At 44.6% G+C, this 18762-nt stretch overlaps 1 pseudogene; it reads right to left on the bottom strand.

Annotated features, from left to right (window-relative positions):
* The window catches only part of LOC148182306 (uncharacterized), a 702689-nt pseudogene that overhangs the window by 427105 nt on the left and 256822 nt on the right, over positions 1-18762 (bottom strand).

Consider the following 18762-nt stretch of genomic DNA (forward strand, 5'->3'; position numbering starts at 1 on the left):
CCTCCCAGTGCCACTGGAGATCCAGGCACAGCTGACAACTGGCACAGCTGAGCCTGTGGGATTCTCACGGGGCTTCAGCCCTCTCCCAGCCTGTAAATAGCTCCCTCCAGCCCTCAGACTGTGCCCATCCCCTTTTTTCCCCTCTATTCTTCCTCCCTTTTGACGGCTCCTTCCCTCCAGCCCTCAGTCCATGCCCATCCCCTTCTTTCCCTTTCCAGTTCATCCCTGTTAATAAACAGTTTGCCTTTTTCACTTAACCTGCATCTGTCTGGAGTTGAAGGGTCACAAATCCGGAACGCTGTGACACACAGGCCCCTCCTGCCGTTCTCTCCTGCACCGTGTTTTGTGCAGAGACGCAGAGGAAGGAGCGCAGATCAGGCTGGAAAGGTCCCTGTGCTGAAGGCCCGGTTCCACAGCATTGTGGAGTTAAAGGTGTTACTGAAGGCCAGTAGTGGGACAAGGAGCCTGTGTGTGTGTCAGGGACCAAAGTTGTGTCTAAGGCCCTGCCGTATTTGGTCCTCTGTTGTGCACGTCAACAGGATGACGAAGAACAGACTTTGAGGGAAACCTTATGGGTTAACTGCAGGGAATTTGACCCTTAAGAGGAACAATGGATTGATCAATTGATGGGAAGTTAACCTGTGAAAGAGGAACAGTAACAATGAGGCTGTTATTGGCATGGTGACCTTACCTCCTGTACTGGCCAAGGGTGAGATGACATGGTTGTGGGTTTTTAAGCAAGGCAGGCACCCTGGCTAGAGTCAGCACGGGCGGCTATCCTCAGCCGCACGGTCCACATCCCACAGCATCAATGTGATGGATGGTGAATATGGCGATTTATTACAGGGAAATTCAACATTTTATAGCTTAGGGTCACTGTGTTACTCCCATCTGCTTACATCACACTTGGGTGATATTGGCTAATTGCAAGGGGCCTTGCTATCCTAACAGAGAGGGGGGTCTGCTGACTTTCCGTTACATCCTGGTATCTTCCGCTCCACCAGGCCTTAAACTAGAACATATTCCCCTCTCTTTATGAATAATTGATTTGCTAAAATATAAAAATTTTAAAAATGGATAATATAAAATTAAGTAAAATATAGGATACATTATACTTAACTAAAAAGCTAAAAGCTTATAAAATAGATACTACGATTTTCATTGATAAATATAAAACACATGTAATAACTAAGTATATTTTAAAGCATCTGTTGCCTTTCTATAAACAGAATGTTAACTTCTTCTAATAGGTTCTTAACAAAGGACACAAGCTTATTTAAAATACATGGTCCAAAGATCAGCACAAGTAAAATCATCACAACTGGTCTAATCAGGGTAGACACCAGGGTGGCTAGCCACGGAGCTTGACTGAACTAGGATTGGAACCAGTTTTGCTGAGCTTCTTTCTCTGCCTTCCGTTGAGACAGCCTGTCTCGTAGCTCTGCCATGGTGTCTCTCACTACTCCGGTGTGGTCTGTGTAGAAGCAGCACTCTTCTTTCAGGGCGATGCAGAGGCCTCCTTGCTGCATGAATAGAAGGTCGAGACCTCGCCTGTTTTGCTAAACAACTTCAGAGAGTGAGGAGACTGATTTTTCTAGAAAGGATATGGATTTCTCAATTCTCTGTAGATCTTCATCTACAGTCATTTATAGCTAAGAGAGACTCTGACTCTGGGTTACCAGGGTGGAGACACCTGTGGCTGCTCCGGTCGCTCCCAAGCCAAGCAGCATTGCTATTGACAGTCCTGTCAACAGCTCTCTTTTCTGAAGGCGGCCTGCTCGCTCAAGGTACTGGTTCACTTCTTCTTTGGAGTGGTATAGGACTCTGGGGATAATAACAGCTAATCCACAGAAGTCAACAGAGGAGTCAAAGTTTTGGATATAAATGCAGGAGCTTAGCCCACTGCTTCAGGTGTTATAACTATAAACAACACAATTACTATAAACAGTTTACTATATAAATGACATCATACTTGCAAACTCACAGCTAAAACTTTAACGTTAAACGAACTTTCAAAAATGCTTACACTGCCTCTTAAAGGAAAATACTTATACTTTATACTAACATAACAATTACTATACAAGCTAGACACTTTACCTTAAGCTATTATTTAACTACTTTTAACACACGTGTTCTGGTATATATATAGTCTAAGCGTGAAAACAATTTGCTTTATATATAGTTAGATAGAGTCTCTACACTTCTTAAATCTTCTATAAAATTTCTCTAACACGATTCAGTCCTGGAATGTTCACTGCTCCCGTGATATCAGCTGGCAGCTGATCGGTGACTGAGGGCTTTGATGTTCAAGTTGTTCTTCACAATCTTTTAAATCTTAAAACAGAAGATAACTGAAAAATTGATAGAGACACAACATCATAATAACAACATAAAATTTCTGTTGGTAACTGTCTATATAGTGTTCAGACACAACTGTGTCCTGACAGCTCCACTTTGATCCATGTCTGGAGTACTAAGGCTGTGTGGTGACTTCTCTGTTCACTGGATCTCGTGTGTTCAGAGGCACACAGTCTGGTCAGATGGACAGGTGACCTTTCTGAACCTGCCAACAAAACACAGGCAGTTCTCTCCTTGAAGTTAATGAATTACACTAATCAAATGCTTTTAGGGTATCAATCTCCCCCGTTTTCTCTAAAAAATAAAAATGAGATGTATTTCTGTTCAACATTAACACAAAACCTTATACACAATTAGTAAAAACCTATAGCAGTTGAAAATCAATTAATATAAAAGTACTGTTAATTATTAAAACACTGCACTAGCATCCCATAGTTAACAAACAAACAGAGACAAAAATCATCAGCGAAGGATTGGATAATCACCTCCGGAAATGATTCTCCAAGCTCACTTCAAAATTGATCCAGCTGTCATATTAATAGGGTCAAATTGCTGAGTCAAAAAGTGACTCAAATACTGATTTGGTACAAAGAACATCTGGATTTGCTAGCAAACATTCTGTCCAGGTAAAGTTAAGACTTGGCCAGGGCCTTAGACTTTAAACTGGAAAGATGCCTCTTAACTCATTTTTAAAATAAGGTTTTCAATAGCAACAGCTATGAGATGCTTACAGCACAGCAAACTGTTAAAATGCATTTGTACAAAGCAAATTATCAGAAGCCTTAGGTACCAGACCAATTAGACCATTCAGCAGTTGGTTTAATCTGAAGCCTCTCCCATGGCAGCTGATCCTCAGCAATGGTACATCTTCTTAAAATTCTGGAAACACTGAAAAATAAGAAAGCTATAACAAACAAAACAGCAGAGATTGTAACAACCAATAGAACTCCCAATGAAGTCAAGGGTGTCACAGACTGCATTCACCTCCATCCACAAGCAGGTGTTCATCAGTGTTCCATCACTGCTGTTTCAGTTGTGGCTGTCTTCATCTCTCTAGGAAAATAACTATACTTTGCAGTTTAGACAAGTGCCTCCAATAAGACATAAAACAATTTAAATTAGACAATATTTAAACCTAATAAAAATTAATTATAAGAAAAGGAAATAACAAAACTTAACCTTAAAGGAATATCTAAGTTATAAAACTTAACGTAAAAACATTCAAGCCTAAACATAATAAAACTTGACTTCTCTTAATTCTATTAACACTTAATCTATATTAAATAAAAACATAACTTAATCTTATTCTGTTACTACAAAGGCAGCTAAAAGTTTGATATATACCTTTCAAACACAAGATAATAATAACACGGATTCACTATAAAGATTATAAAAATGTAACAAATACATCACAATTCTATGTCATCTAGCTTTGAGAATAACTCACAATAACTGCAAATGGTACTAAAAATACTCATTCAAAACAGGAATTTGCCTAGTATATGTTTAAATTGGTTAGGATTTCAAAGTGCAGCTTTTCTAGAGAAAAACCACGACAATACAGGATTTGGCAAGTTACCATTCAGCTTTTGTAGCACTTTTCAGAAACATTAAGTCCAATTTTTAAACTAAAATCCAAAATCCAAATTGGTATATATGCAGTTATATGTGTTTTATATAACAAAAGGACTCACATTGAAATTACCTTATTAAAATTGTGGAAAAAAACAAGCAAATAGATAATATATACTTTAACTTAACTTTGTCTTGTACAGTAAAGTTCTCTTAACTAATTTTTTTTTAAACCACAAATCTCTTTTGTAGATAACATTAATTGGAAGGTTTTCTTAGAAGCTGTAAATCATACCATATTTTAACCTTAGGTTTTAAAACTAATTATTGCAAGGTAACTTCTGTTAATATTCACCTTAAACACCTTTTTCTTTGAAAAGGGGCCTTTTTAAACTTTCAAAGAATCACAATAATTTCTCCAGTAAAACTCTAAAAAACTGCAATTGCATAAATTCATAATTACTTAAAACACAAAATTAACTCTAAAAGGGTATATAAAAACATTTTAAAAAACCACATGAATCATGACTTTTTAACAAACTGGGTACTATCCCGGTGCTTTTTCTTAGGGAGCAGGGGGGTGGACTGCCTGCCCTGCTGCTGCTCTCTGCTGCTGTTGTCTTTCTTCACATTCTCCACATACTCTCACAGAAAAAAAACCAAAAAACCTCACAAAGTTAACTTTAACACATACAGTTGTTTCTCTCAATCTCTCTTGTTTGCTGATAGAGGAAAAAAGGGGCATGATTTTTACAAAAGCAGGCGATGTTACACGAAAAGTCTCTCATGGCCAGGTGCTAACAACGGTGACCATTGCAGCTTATCAAATTCTAATTATAGTGATGAATTTCGAACTAGATACCATATAGTTTGTGATTTTTTGGCTATTTTGTCTCTTTTTGAAGCTGTCTGAGCCACCTGTTTCTGCTCAGCTGTTTCTGTAATTGTTCAGCGTGGCCTTGGAACTTTTTCTGCACTGCCTCTGTCCCGAGGGTGCCCCCGCTCTCTGCGCACACCTCAGTGCTCCCCCATGTCCCCCTGGTTCGGGTGGAAACCAATCTAAATTTGGATTCTTTTCCTCCAGGGTAGCAAAGTTGGAACTTAAATATGATTGTAGTGTTAAGAGTGACTCCAAAAGTGAAGCAAATAGTTCAGGATATATCACATCCTGCCATAACTGAACAGATTCTGTTCACTGTTTCAGCGTTTGCTGTGGAATTTCTTTCTTATTATTTCCTTCTCTCTGACTCTCCCTCCCTCTTTCTGTGGGCAGCATAGATAGGAGTGTTTGCCCAGCAGTGGGAGGTAAAGGTGTAAGCATACCCATAAGCAAGAAGTCCAGGAAGCTCCTTGCGCAAATCAAAACCCTTAACCTGTCTCTCTTCTAAAAAGCAGGTAAATAAATCATACGCTGCTTGCCTTTCCATCTTACCGTCAGCGCTGTTGCAGCCCTACAAGGTTCGGCAGCACGTTACGGCCAGGACTCTCCTCTGAGGTCGCCTGGGGCGCGGCACCGTTGCTTTTCGCCGTCCTTGCTGCGGAGGACCCGTCCCCTGTCGCCGACTCCCGTGGCCTTCACTTTTTAATGTCCCAAAAGTCCCAAAGGTCCCAAGGGTCCCATTTGTTCGGGCGCCATTTGATGAGTTTGGTGGGAGACAAGCAGCACTCAATATGAATGATCAGCAAGGCTCCTTTATTGGCAACTCCAAACTCCCTACATCAATAATTAGGCTCATACATAGTGCAAAAGCAAGCTCATTATTGGGTATTTCCTTTAAGGTCAACTCCACCTAGTTCCACATTCTTGTGGTCGTTCATCTGTGCTGAATCCACATTCTTCTGATCACAGTGTCCTGTTCTCAGTTCACAGTTATCACTAAGGTCTTTCTGACTTTGCAACATCTCATACCAACTACACTCTACTGTTGTTTAATTCTTTCTCAGCTAATTGCTGCATGGGAACATGACCTTTGTTAGCTAGCCACTCTTCCACACTGTTGAGCTTTGGGAGCCTCCCGGGAAGCACCAGCCCTCCCCAGCCCACCCTTGGTAGGACTTTTTCTTTTCTCTCTGCTGACGATTTTATCCCCAAAACTGCCGTGGGAACGTTGTATCCAAGCACATCCTCCAGCGCTGCACTTTCCTCCTGTGAATTCCCTGTGCAGGGAATGTGTCTGTGCTGTTCCCTGCTCTGTTCACTGACAAACAAACCTGAGCCCGTGGGACTGTCAGAGCTCCTTCATGCAATGAAATCAGGTTGTGTTTCTCATGGCATGTTCTGGAGGAGCTTTTCTTGGTGTGTCTTGTGCTGCTGGAAATGACACAAGAGCCAGGAGGGAACAGAAGCTGCTGCTGCCCGTTGGCTCAGGGCCAGGGAACCAAGTTGTGCTCCCGTGCAGTTGGGCCCTGCTGGAAGCAGAGCCGCGTTTCCCTTGAGCAGCTCAAGCTTGTGACAGCTCCAAACAGGAAACCTCAGCAGAAAACTCTTCCTCCAAACTCAGCTGCTTTCCCTCCTGCAGCTGTTTGGGAAAGAGCCTCAAAGCACAGACTCTGCTGGGAGCCATTGGTGCATTTCCTCCCTCCCGGCAGCAGCAGCTCCTGAGCCCTTCACGGGCTCCTGTCCCTTCGCAAACCCTTCAGCTCCCTTGGAACTCTCAGCAGTCACTAACATATGCATTTCTTTCATATTCAAGCTGCATTTAAACTTCTCTTTTTCTCTCCTCTCTATCTTTTTAATCTCCTCTTTATCTCCTTTAATCCCGTCAGCACCAGTAGGATGGGGATGGAGTCTTGGGGTGGGTGTGGGATGAACTGAGGATCCAGCAGAGAAGGGCAAGGCAGAGGGGAGAGGACTCAGCCAACCCTTCTCCTGCTCTCTCCTCCCCCAGGCTCCAGCTAAAGCAAGTCAGACTGGAAAGGATCCCACAAATGCTGTGTTCTCCTCCCTCTCAGCTTGGCTGGGGATCCCCAGCTTCAGCTTGGTGCAGTGCCTTAGATTCACTAATTTGAGTTTTTTGGCTAATGCACTAAATAATGTGGTGGGTTTAGCGCTGGCTGAAATCTCCAGGGCACTTACTCATTTCTCACTGTGAGATATGGATTAGGAGAAGGGCAAAATAGGCTTAAAAATTAGAAGGAATAAAGGAACTTTATTAACAGGACTACAAGAATGAGAATGTTGAATAAAACTTTCAGAACGCCTTTCCTCTCCTGACTTTTTTTTTTTTACCTGACAACATAGAGATAGAACTTGGTATGTTTACACAGTAGTAATTACACGATAGTTTTGTATTAGTTTTTGTAGGGAGAGAAGTTTTTTCCTGTTATGTCATGGAGGCTTTTTTACAAGGAACGGATTTTTTGTGGTTTTTCATTTTTACAAATAGCAGCCGCCTGGGAAGAAATTTTGCTATTGTGACATTTTTCTCATTTTTACAGCCCTCCTAGAGGTGTGTCTATGGGTTATGAATTCATGGGGTGTTATTTTAAGGATGAGTTGTTTGAAGGAAAAGGTTTTCTTCGTTTGTTTTTGTGATCATCTTTGGGAACAGAAGTTTTCTTTTTTCTCTCCCTGGGAGCAAAGGGCATTTTATTGTTTTTATTTGTTTTTCTGTTCAAACTTTTTATGGGATTACAGTTACTTTAACATTTGTTTGGTTTCTTTAATGGATGCTTTTGTTTAGATTTACAGTTTGAATATTTTTATGCTTTATTAATGAATTAAAGGAGATATTTTAGTACATCATTGTTTATTTCTATGGCTTTCCTAAGAATATTTTAGTTTCGATTATAATTTTTTCATTTTTTTTCTGTCTGAGATTTGACTTTTTATTTTCTGACTTTGGTGTTTTAGTGTTGTTTTATTGCATGTTGTTACTCTGTCCTTTTCTGTCCCTGGAGAGATGAACAAGGTTTGTAGGTCTCATGTCTGTACTGAAAGGGTTAATATCTTGCCCAGGCTCATAATCTTCCTAGTGTTCCAAATAAATAGGTACTGTGAGGGATACATATCACAGGTGAGCACCCACTGCACAATCTGCTTTGGATTAAATCCCATCTCCGTCTTCATCAGCTCACAGTCACTGTGACACTATTCCTGCATGCAAGAAACAGGCTGGGATGGCCCTTTCTGCTTTTGGTCCTGTGAGAAATGAACTTGTAAAAATTCGTAGAAATCTAAATAAATGTATATGATATAAAATATAAAGTACAGTATGGCACACAAGCCCTTCCCAGATCTAGTCGCGAATTCCCACTCAAAGGATAACGATCCTAGCCGGCGCCCATCAACGAAAAAGAATAGACAGGACAAGGCTCATCAGGCTGACAGGGACAGGCTCGGTGCCCATCAACGGGAAAGAATAGACAAGACACGAATCATCAAGCCAACAAGGAGAGGCTCCGACGAGATACTCATCACCGGACCTGAACACCCCGCCTTGCAGGCTACCGTTGGGGGAAGCCATCAGGTAGACAAAAGGAAAAATCCAGCCGAGATATCCATCAGCTCCAACCCGGATCCAACCATCCCATCCAGATGGCCTGAACCACAATGAAATCAAGAACCACCCAGAACTTCTTTACATATGAGGAGACTCGGTCCGGACGTCCATTTGACTCTATTCTCCAACGCCAGGAAATCAATTCATACGACAATCAAGGACCGTTGATGAATGGTGCCTGCCTGGAATTTGGCCTCAAGGCTAAAAATCCCTATAAAAACCCCAGACAGTCTACCCTCCTTCGTGGATTTGGGAACACCTATACCTTTGGGTATAGACCCCTGTCCACCCAGCGCTGCGCTGTTTGTTTTATTGTGGTTTTTCCTCATTGTTTATTTTTTTATAGAAATTGTTTTATAATAAATTGTTTTTATTTAACCCAAATCTGCCTTTGCATTTATAACAGATTGGTGCCGTGACTCGGATCGGAGAAACTGCGGGGAATCTCGCTGCCCAGGACGGGTACCCCCGCTGATTTTGGCGGCCTGGTGAGTTGAGAACCCCCGTAGTTCATTCCGATATCCGAACCAAATTTAGGCGGAGGTAAAAACCACAATAAAAAGGAAAAATCCGGATCGGAGAGCTCGGAAGGCATGGAGCCTTCGGGAAGCCGCGGCTTGCTTTGCTCGTAAAACGTCTAGTGTGCACAAAGACACCCACGCAGGAAAATAGCTGTAAGTACTGCTGGTTGAGTGGGCGATCGGGTGAGTGTGTGAGACGTGATCTGATCACGAAGCGAGTGCGGACTTCAAGGTCGCGTTTCCATCCTCCCGCGAGGGAATTGGCCGGCCGCGAAGGAAGCGATACAGAGTGAAAGTTTTTTTCTCTCGACACACACTTGTAAAACCTGAGGCCAAAGGGTGTCTCGGGAACTGATCGCAAGGTACTAAGAGGGGAAGGGACGTCTTGTCGAGCTCGAGACTGGTAAACCCTCTTAGTAAACGGACCCAGGGAGAGGTCCAGGAAAGAATCAAAAGTACCGATTACAAGAGACCTCAGCTCAGCTCGCTGAAAGGTGAGTATCGGCAAATTTTGATTCCTAAGTACACAACGCAGAAACAGATATCGACTCATGGAGAAGTCGAAGAAAGGTAAGAATATATTTGCGAAGTATGAGGCAGAAAAAGACTAAGCTTCAAGGAAGAAGCACAGGAAAAGATTCCTCCCTCCGATCAGGGGGAGGAATCACCAGACATCCCACTGGAAAGTCCCTTGGGGTGGATGCTAAAACACTGGGAAGATTGTCCCCAGAGGAAGGGGAAATCAAAGGAGAAATTAATACATTATTGTATGGAGGTTTGGGGAGGACAGGAGTTGAGAAGTCACCTCACTTGGCCAGTGTTAGGCACATTTGAAAAATGGACGTGTAACAAGTTATTCTCCTATGTGGAGAACAAGGTCCCCTCAGATCCTGAGGAGAGGGAATATGCTAAGCTCTGGGTAAATGTCAGAGTAGGGCTATTTCCAATAAAACAAAAAGAAAAACGTGAGTCGAGAGCTGAGTCCTGGGAACCCCTCGATCACTTACCACCCCCGTATCGAGGACCAGCGGGACCTTCCTCTGCAGATCAAGTGGTGCCCTCAGCACCCTTGGGCCCCCAAGACCAACCCACTGAGATACGTGTGTCTCAAGCGGGAGAGTCGGGGCCAGCAGCGATGCCGGCAGCCCTTCCCCTTTCCCCGCCTGTAAACACCGTAACCACAGCAACCTCCTCGGAGGTTTTTCCTGCACAAGGCTGGGGAACACCCTATCCGTCCCTGCCGGTCCAGCCGCCACAACCGGGACCCTCCCATACAACGGAGGGGACTCCTCCCTTCAGCCGGGTGGCGGCAGAATTCCCACAATTGATAACAGGGAGGCAACCCACAATCACCAATTCCCCTCCCGCAAGTAGAACCCGTTTAAGAGCGAGAATGATAGATAATGAATGGGGAGAGAGTGAAGAGGGGCACCGGTTGTTCCCTCTTAGGGAAGTACCGACGGCCCCGGGAGTGATCGGTTTTGTGAATGTCCCCCTTAACTCTGGAGATGTAAGGGCTTTTAAAAAGAGATGGGGCGGTTGTTAGATAACCCTTTTGGGGTGGCTGAGAGGTTAGATGAATTTTTAGGGAGTAGTATTTATACCTTTGACGATCTTATGGCAATCCTGAGATCATTGTTTAATCAGGAAGAAAGAGAGATGATTAAACAAACCGGTATCAGAGACTGGGACAGACGCAATCCACAGGGGACGCCAGGTAACCAGAAATAGCCTAGTGTAAGCCCGAGCTGGAATGCACAGACGGAGGAAGGCAGACGGAACATGATGGATTTAAGGAGCATGATTGTACAAGGTATAAGAGAAGCGGTCCCTAGGGGCCAGAATGTTAGCAAAATTTTTAGAGAATGTCAAGGAAAAGAGGAACCACCCACTGAATAGATCGAGAGATTACGGCGAAGTTTACAGATTTACTCTGAGACTGACCCGAACTCTCCTGTGGGGGAGGTTCTGTTAAAAAACACAATTCGTTGCTAAATCTTGGGAGGACATTAGGAGAAAATTAGAAAAGATCGAGGAGTGGCAAGATAAAAGCCTCCAGGAGCTCCTAAGGGAAGCTCAAAAAGTATACATGAGGAGAGAAGATGAGAAGCAGAAATTGCAAGCTAAGGTTTTAGTAACTGCAGTAAAAGAGATCCAGAAACAAGAACAGATGCAGGGTAAGTTTAAAACACTACCCGGAAAAAGTCGAGGTTCTCACTGGGTAGCCCCGGCCCCACGGAGAGAACCCCCTGAATGCTACTACTGTAAACAGGTAGGACACGTTCAGCGGAATTGTAAACAAAAATTAAAAGATGAGAAAATTTTTCAGGAAGACTAGGGGTGTCAGGGGCTCTTTAATTTGGGGACCAGAACATCCAAGAAGCCCTTGATAAAATTAAAAGTGGGCCCCCAACGACAGAAAGTAAGTTTTCTTGTAGATACTGGGGCAGAGAGAAGTACCCTGCAGAAATTGCCATACGGATGTGTGGCTAGCAGAAAAAAAGTTTTTGTAATCGGTGCAAAGGGAGACCCCTTTGAAGTGCCTGTAATAAAAAATGTGGAAATAGAATCTGAAAATAAAATTTGCTTAGAGAATTTACTATTAGTAGAAGAAGCAGATTACAATTTGTTGGGGAGGGACATGATTGTCGCTTTAAGAATTAATATCGTGATTAAAATTCTGAATTGGTGGTGAAAATATTTAAGTTGACTCCTAAAAATGAGGAGAAAATAAACCCTGAAGTATAGCATTCGAAGGGAGAAGGGAGTTGAAACAAATAATTGATGACCTCCTAAACGGGGGTACTTTAGAGCCTTGCATGTCTCAACACAACACCCCCATCCTGGCTGTAAAAAAGACGGATGGTAGCTTCCGATTGGTCCAGGACCTACGAGCGGTAAACGCTAGGACCCGGACTAGGTTCCCGGTAGTGGCCAATCCCTATACTTTACTAAATAGACTCACACCAGAAGATGTGTAGTATAGTGTGATTAATTTGAAAGATGCTTTTTAGACTTGCCCTCTGGATGAAAGGAGTAGAGATTATTTTACATTTCAGTGAGAGGACCCAGATACAAACCGTAAGCAACAGCTAAGGTGGACGGTCCTCCCCCAGGGGTTTGTGGAGTCTCCGAACCTTTTCAGACAAGCTTTAGAACAAATGTTAACCCAATTGGCTCTTGAAGACAGGACAAAGCTTTCGCAGTATGTAGATGACTTGCTAATAGCTGGACCAACTGAAGAGAGTGTGAAGAAAAGCACGATTGCCTTGTTAAACTTTCTAAGAAAGAAAAGTTTGAAAGTATCAAAATCCAAGCTGCAATTCACAGAGCCTGAAATAAAAAATAAAATACCTCAGACATTGGATATCTCAAGGAAAAAATTAGACCCGGAGAGGGTAGCAGGCATCCTTGCATTGCCTGCACCAAAAACAAAAAGGCAAATTAGACAAATTCTAGGGCTCTTGGGATATTGCAGGCAGTGGATTGAGGGTTTCAGTGAAAAAGTAAAGTTTTTGTATGAAAGACTAAACACTGACAGGCTGAAGTAGACTGAACAGGATGAGTCTAATTTCCAGAAATTAAAAACTGTTCTTATGACTGCCCCGTACTAACTCTACCAAATACGAATAAAGAATTCCAGTTGTTCGTGAATGTGAGTAAACAAACAACACAGGGAGTCCTGACTCAGGAATGGGCAGACAAAGGGAAGCCTATAGGCTTCAAAGATCTTAGATCCAATCAGTCGGGGTTGGCCTACGTGTTTACCAGCAATTGTAACAGTGGCTCTGTTAATAGGAGAAGCAAGGAAAATAACTTTTCCTCCCCTGGTAGTTTACACTCCCCACGATGTAAAAAACATATTGCAGCAAAAAGCAGAGAAGTGGCTGACTGATTCCAGGCTTCTAAAATATGAAGCCATCTTAATCAGCTCACCCGGTTTAGAATTGAAAACCACTGCACAAAAATCCTGCTCAGTTTCTATTCAGAAAAATTAGTACATGATTGTTCTAAAATCGTAGAGCTGCAGACCAGATAAGTTACATCAACGCAAACTGTGATTGTTTTCCATTTATACATTTTAAATGTGCTTATTGTAAACAAATTTGAGTAACCCACTGTTGAGGAGAGTACAAACCTAAGAGACTGTGTACCAATTGTCTGACTAAAGAACAGGAGCTGACTAGCTGTTTCTTAATACTTGTCACCCGGGCGGAGTTTTTAGAACTTAACTCTCCTGAGTGGTACCTGCTTTTTCAAAAGGGGATTAGAGGTAAACTAGACTCCAAAGCAAAAACTTTAAAAATTGAGTGCCAAAAGACAGTCAAAGTACCGAGCAGGACAGACACAATTAAGTCGTCTCGGTGGGCTGCTTTCAAAAGAAAGTACGCCATAAGGACTACAAGGGCCCCTGAAGAATATCCTTGCTGCCAAGAAGATAGTAATCCCCGCCATATATTTCTATACGGGCGAAGGGCAAGGCAGAGGGATACACCGGTGGGGAATCCTGACTGTCCTGAGTCTAGCCGTGTGCTTAGCCGAGAGAATGATTCCCGAAGTACCTCCGGGAGAGCGTCTCCTGGGGAAGTGTGAGCAGTGTCAAACTGCCACAGATACCAGACGAATAGTTAACTACTGTCCTCCGGAACGTTGTTTGTCTAACAGCACTCAGTATAATCTTTGTGAATTAAAGGGGAAGGTCTAGTGTTACCACTCAGGGGCAAGGTTTAAGGACGGGCAGTCTAAAACTCCTATAAGAAAAAAAAAAAAAAAAAAAAAAAAAAAATGGAATTCAATCCTACAAGCCTCCTGGTGGGACCAGATATTCGAGCAAGGGGCTTGGTGGAAGAAGCTAGTATTTTTCATCACTTGTTCAGTTGCCGGAATCATTTTCCTTCCCTGCTTAATTCCTTGCTTCATCAGACTAATTCACTCTGTTGTGCAAGGAATGCAGATTGCCACACTTCCAATCGATCCTGAGAAAGCACAAGGGAGACCTACTCCTCTCTCTAAACTAATGAAATTAGAGGAGGAAAAGGAAAACGAAAACGCGATGAAAGCCTTAAAGAATTTTGAAAATAAACATAACCTGGCACAAACATATAGTGAGAATTCGTTAACGGACTGGGAAGAAAATGAATGTGAGTAAAAAAATTATAGTCCTCCCCTGCAGAATTGGATGAAATAACACGAATTTTTAATGTAATGGATTATTAGGCGGGGAACTGTGAGAAATGAACTTGTAAAAATTCGTAGAAATCTAAATAAATGTATATGATATAAAATATAAAGTACAGTATAGCACACAAGCCCTTCCCAGATCTAGCCACGAATTCCCACTCAAAGGATAACGATCCTAGCCGGCGCCCATCAACGAAAAAGAATAGACAGGACAAGGCTCATCAAGCTGACAGGGACAGGCTCGGTGCCCATCAACGGGAAAGAATAGACAGGACACGAATCATCAAGCCAACAAGGAGAGGCTCCGACGAGATACTCATCACCGGACCTGAACACCCCACCTTGCAGGCTACCGTTGGGGGAAGCCATCAGGTAGACAAAAGGAAAAATCCAGCCGAGATATCCATCAGCTCCAACCCGGATCCAACCATCCCATCCAGATGGCCTGAACCACAATGAAATCAAGAACCACCCAGAATTTCTTTACATATGAGGAGACTCGGTCCGGACGTCCATTTGACTCTATTCTCCAACGCCAGGAAATCAATTCATACGACAATCAAGGACCGTTGATGAATGGTGCCGGCCTGGAATTTGGCCTCAAGGCTAAAAATCCCTATAAAAACCCCAGACAGTCTACCCTCCTTCGTGGATTTGGGAACACCTATACCTTTAGGTATAGACCCCTGTCCACCCAGCGCTGTGCTGTTTGTTTTATTGTGGTTTTTCCTCATTGTTTATTTTTTTATAGAAATTGTTTTATAATAAATTGTTTTTATTTAACCCAAATCTGCCTTTGCATTTATAACAAAGAGGTTTGCTTTTCACAGTTTCACTGAAAAGATTACACCATGAGAATAATTTTTCGTAATTTTACTTCTATATTGTGGTTTTGTTTGGGCCAGTGGTGTGAGAATCAGTTTTTAGTCCTAGGAGAATAAAAAGAAAACACTTGATTGCTTTCTCATTTTTGTTTTATATTTGTACGTGACTCTTTGTGATGACAAAATGGTGGTATGAGTTTTTCGATGTTCACCTTTAAGCTGCACTTTGAAAACTAGAAGAGCTTTAAAGTTGGCGCTTTAACACATAAACAGTTAATAAAATATTGTTTAAAAAAAATAAAATAGCAGATTCTGTGGGGGCCACGTGTGAGTCACGGGATGTCTGCCCAGGAAGAGAAGCTTTGTTCCAGGCAGCCAGGAGAGGGGCTTTAGAAATGCAAATTAACACTGATGGCCCAAAGCCTGCACAATGGCCCAGGGGCTTCCTGCCTGCAGGAGGAATTGGGCTGATTCCCTCTGCCCCTCAGCCCAAGCTCTGCCTGCTTGCACAGATGGAATTTGCACAGCTAAAGGCAGAGCCCATTGTGAGGATATCTGACTCTGCAACACAAATTGGTTAAGCTGCAAAGGAAAACAGAAAATGGGGAATGCTGTGAAAACTTCACTAAAACAAGTGGGGGGAATCATCCCTGTCCCCACTCCAACATGTGCTGTCACTGTCTATGTTATATAGGGTGTATCAGACCACTGGGGTTTATTTGCTACCACAAGTTCAGGGAAATCAGTTGGGAATCCAAATATGTGATGATTTAATGAGAGAAAAGCTGACAATTGATGCAGCCCTGGCTGGAGTGAAACAGAAATTAAAAATTAGGAAATAAACATAAAGAAATGCTTGACTAAAAAGGGGGTTTGAAAAAACCATACCCTGACACTCTGATCCACAAGAACAAGAAGAGAGTCAGTCTGCAAGATAAGATAAGGAGCCAGAATACACAAACAAGATGCAAAGACAATGGCACCACAAGATAAAGGAGATTCTTCAGACCCTAAGCCCGAAATAACAGATTTAAAGTTCCAAAAGGTGGCCAGAGGAATGAAAGGGGCATGGAGTTAATTGTAATATGAAGTGAGGACAAGCAGAGTTAAAAAATGAATATGTATTAGGCGTATCTTGTAAACCTAGTTTGTAAAAGATAAAAAGAGAAAACCAAATCGAAAAGGTGTGCATGCTTTTCGGAGGAGATATCCCACATGTACCTCAGTGCTGAATAAATTCATTCCTACTCTTATAACTACTCTGTGTGTTATAGAGTTCTTTTTATTCCGCGTATCAGGAGGGGGCACCCAAAAACGGGGAAAAGATGAACAACCACCAGAACAAATCCTGCAACACCATGGACCAGACCCCGGGAACCCTGATGAATTCATATCAGGTACCAAAGAAACCATTTCTCATTTCAGTGTGATAATTAGATTACAGGATGTCATTGAAATAATACCCAACCAGACAGCTCCAGCTCCTGACCTTCATCTCAACCAATCCACTCAGATGAGGAACACAACATTTCACCATGGGATGGGATCAGATTACCTTTTAGCAGAAAATCGAGGCAGAGTTTGTGGAAAAGTTGAGTAATTCAAACTACTCTTAGCAAATAGATAGCAATGGAAAAGTAGTAAAACAGATAACAAAGGAAATAGCAAAGCAGCTCATGTACTTGTCCAAACGTGGAAAGGATGGGAATGGGATACGGTTTTGTGCTTCCCTCACAGACCATGGGTTAAACAAATGCTGTTTCTCCTCTCATGTGCTACAGCAACTCTCATCTTTTTACCATGCACCACACCTTGCTGAGTGCAGCTCATTCAGCAGCTGAGCCAGGGGATGCAGGTGGCAGCCAGGCCTCCTGAGCCACAAACGGCTACAAAAGGACAGAGAATGAGGGCACTGAGAGCAATCCCAAAACCAAAGAACCAGGAAGAAAAAAACACAGGCAATGAGTGAATCTGCTTGGAGATAGAGCCAGGGACTTGTATATAAGGAAGCAATGGGAGAAATCACCACTTTCAGAAAATGTTACTAATTCACAAGGACTGCTGCTCAGACCAAGTCCCGCTACATTCCTGAACTTCCAGAAGAACAAAGACTTCACAGAGCCAGGAATATCGGGTGTTATACAAAAAGGACATGCAGCAGGCGGATCGGGAAGGCTGAACCTTCCAAGCACCTCCGCCAGTGTTGGGCAAAGGGACAGGGACATGCGGCCGGGAAAATCAGGACAAAAACGAGGCCGCGTCCTCCAACACCTGGAGAGAGCGCATGGCAAATGCCCCATGGCCTCTCCCTTTGGGCAGCAATAAAGTCACTCGCACACCACTCCTCTGCCTCCTTTGGCCACACAAACCTCTGGCGCCGGGAATTTTCCCGCCCAGCCCCGGGCCCAGCGCAGCCACCTCCGGCCTCCCGACACGAAGCGGGACGAGCCAGCGCTGCTCCGCCACCGCCTCCTGCCGAGGCCCCAGCGGCAAGGAGACCGCGGGCAGCCGCTCCCGCAGCGCCCTCAGCCCAGGGCCAACACGGGCCGGCCACGGCACAAGCCACCCGCCACAGCCCCCTGCCGCCCCCTCCCGGGCCCGCAGCGAGCCCCGAGCCCCCGCAGAACCGAGCGCGGCTCCCACCTGCGATGGCCGGGGCCGCCTCCGAGCTCCGCCGCCGCCTCACCGGGCTCCGGCCGCTGCTGCCGCCGCTGCCGGGCCCGCACAGACGCTCCGGCAATGGCGGCTCTCCCAAGCCACGGCCGCCCTGGGGGCGCCAGCGGGGCCGGGCTTGTCCCCGCTCTGCCCAATCAGCGCGCGCCAGAACCACGAGTGACGGCAGAAGCAGCCAATCGCAGCCAGCGGCGGGCTCTGCACACGGCACAGCCCCGCCCCGCGCTCTCAGGACCCGCCCCGGGCTGCGTGAGGGGAAAGGCGGGGATGAGGAACAGCCCTGGAACGGGCCCGGCCCGAGCCGCCAGTGAGCTCCCAACACAAACAAAGTTCTCCGCACCTCCCGGCCCGCCTTGCCCAGCCCTGGCTGCTGGGTGCCTCCGGCTCGGCGGGAAGCCCTGGAGCCTCACTTCTCCCACCTCTAATTAGGAGCATCAGTGCATCGCTTTGATTTCCCCCAAAAAGGGGAAAACGGCCCCAAACCCCTGTGGATGAGTGGGGGAGGGGAGAGATTTCTTGCACAAAACTCCCAAAAATACCAAAACCAAAGCGAAGTGAGCCGGGACCCCCCAGCAGCGCCTCTCTGCCGTCCCAGCTGAAGCCCTCGCTGGCTGCTCCAGGCTGGATCGGCACACTGGGAGCACTGGGAAGGGGCCCCGGCTCGGGGCGCAGCCCCCGGGGCAGCCCCACGGCCCCCACGGCAGCTCCAAGGCTCCGCCAGCCGGGATGGAACGTGGGACGGGGAGCAGGGGAAGGGACAGGGCTACTGGCTGCAAGGGAACACGAGGGACACCGGGGGCACTTCACAAGCATTTAATGCAAAAGATAAAATCATAAGGGAGACAAAAGTAACAGCACCTGTAGCACCATAGCACAGGGCCACACAAGGACGTGTCCCACCGCAGTGGGATGATGCTGGCCCGAGTCCAGGCACCCACCACAGCTGCTCTCTCACTGCCCTCCACAGCCACACAGGGAGAGAAAATTTAACCAAGGGTTCATGAGTTAAGGACCTGGGACCTTTCCTCATCAAACACAGTCACGGGCAAAACAGGAAATATGAATTGAATTTATTGCCAGTAAGCTCAGAGCAGGAGAATAAGAAGACCCTTAAAAGCACCTTCCTTCCAC

The sequence above is a fragment of the Pseudopodoces humilis genome, chromosome 33 (genome assembly GCF_049639895.1).
Source record: "Pseudopodoces humilis isolate 2021_Gansu_Grassland_sample_001 chromosome 33, ASM4963989v1, whole genome shotgun sequence".
In the NCBI taxonomy this organism is placed as follows: Eukaryota; Metazoa; Chordata; class Aves; order Passeriformes; family Paridae; genus Pseudopodoces; species Pseudopodoces humilis.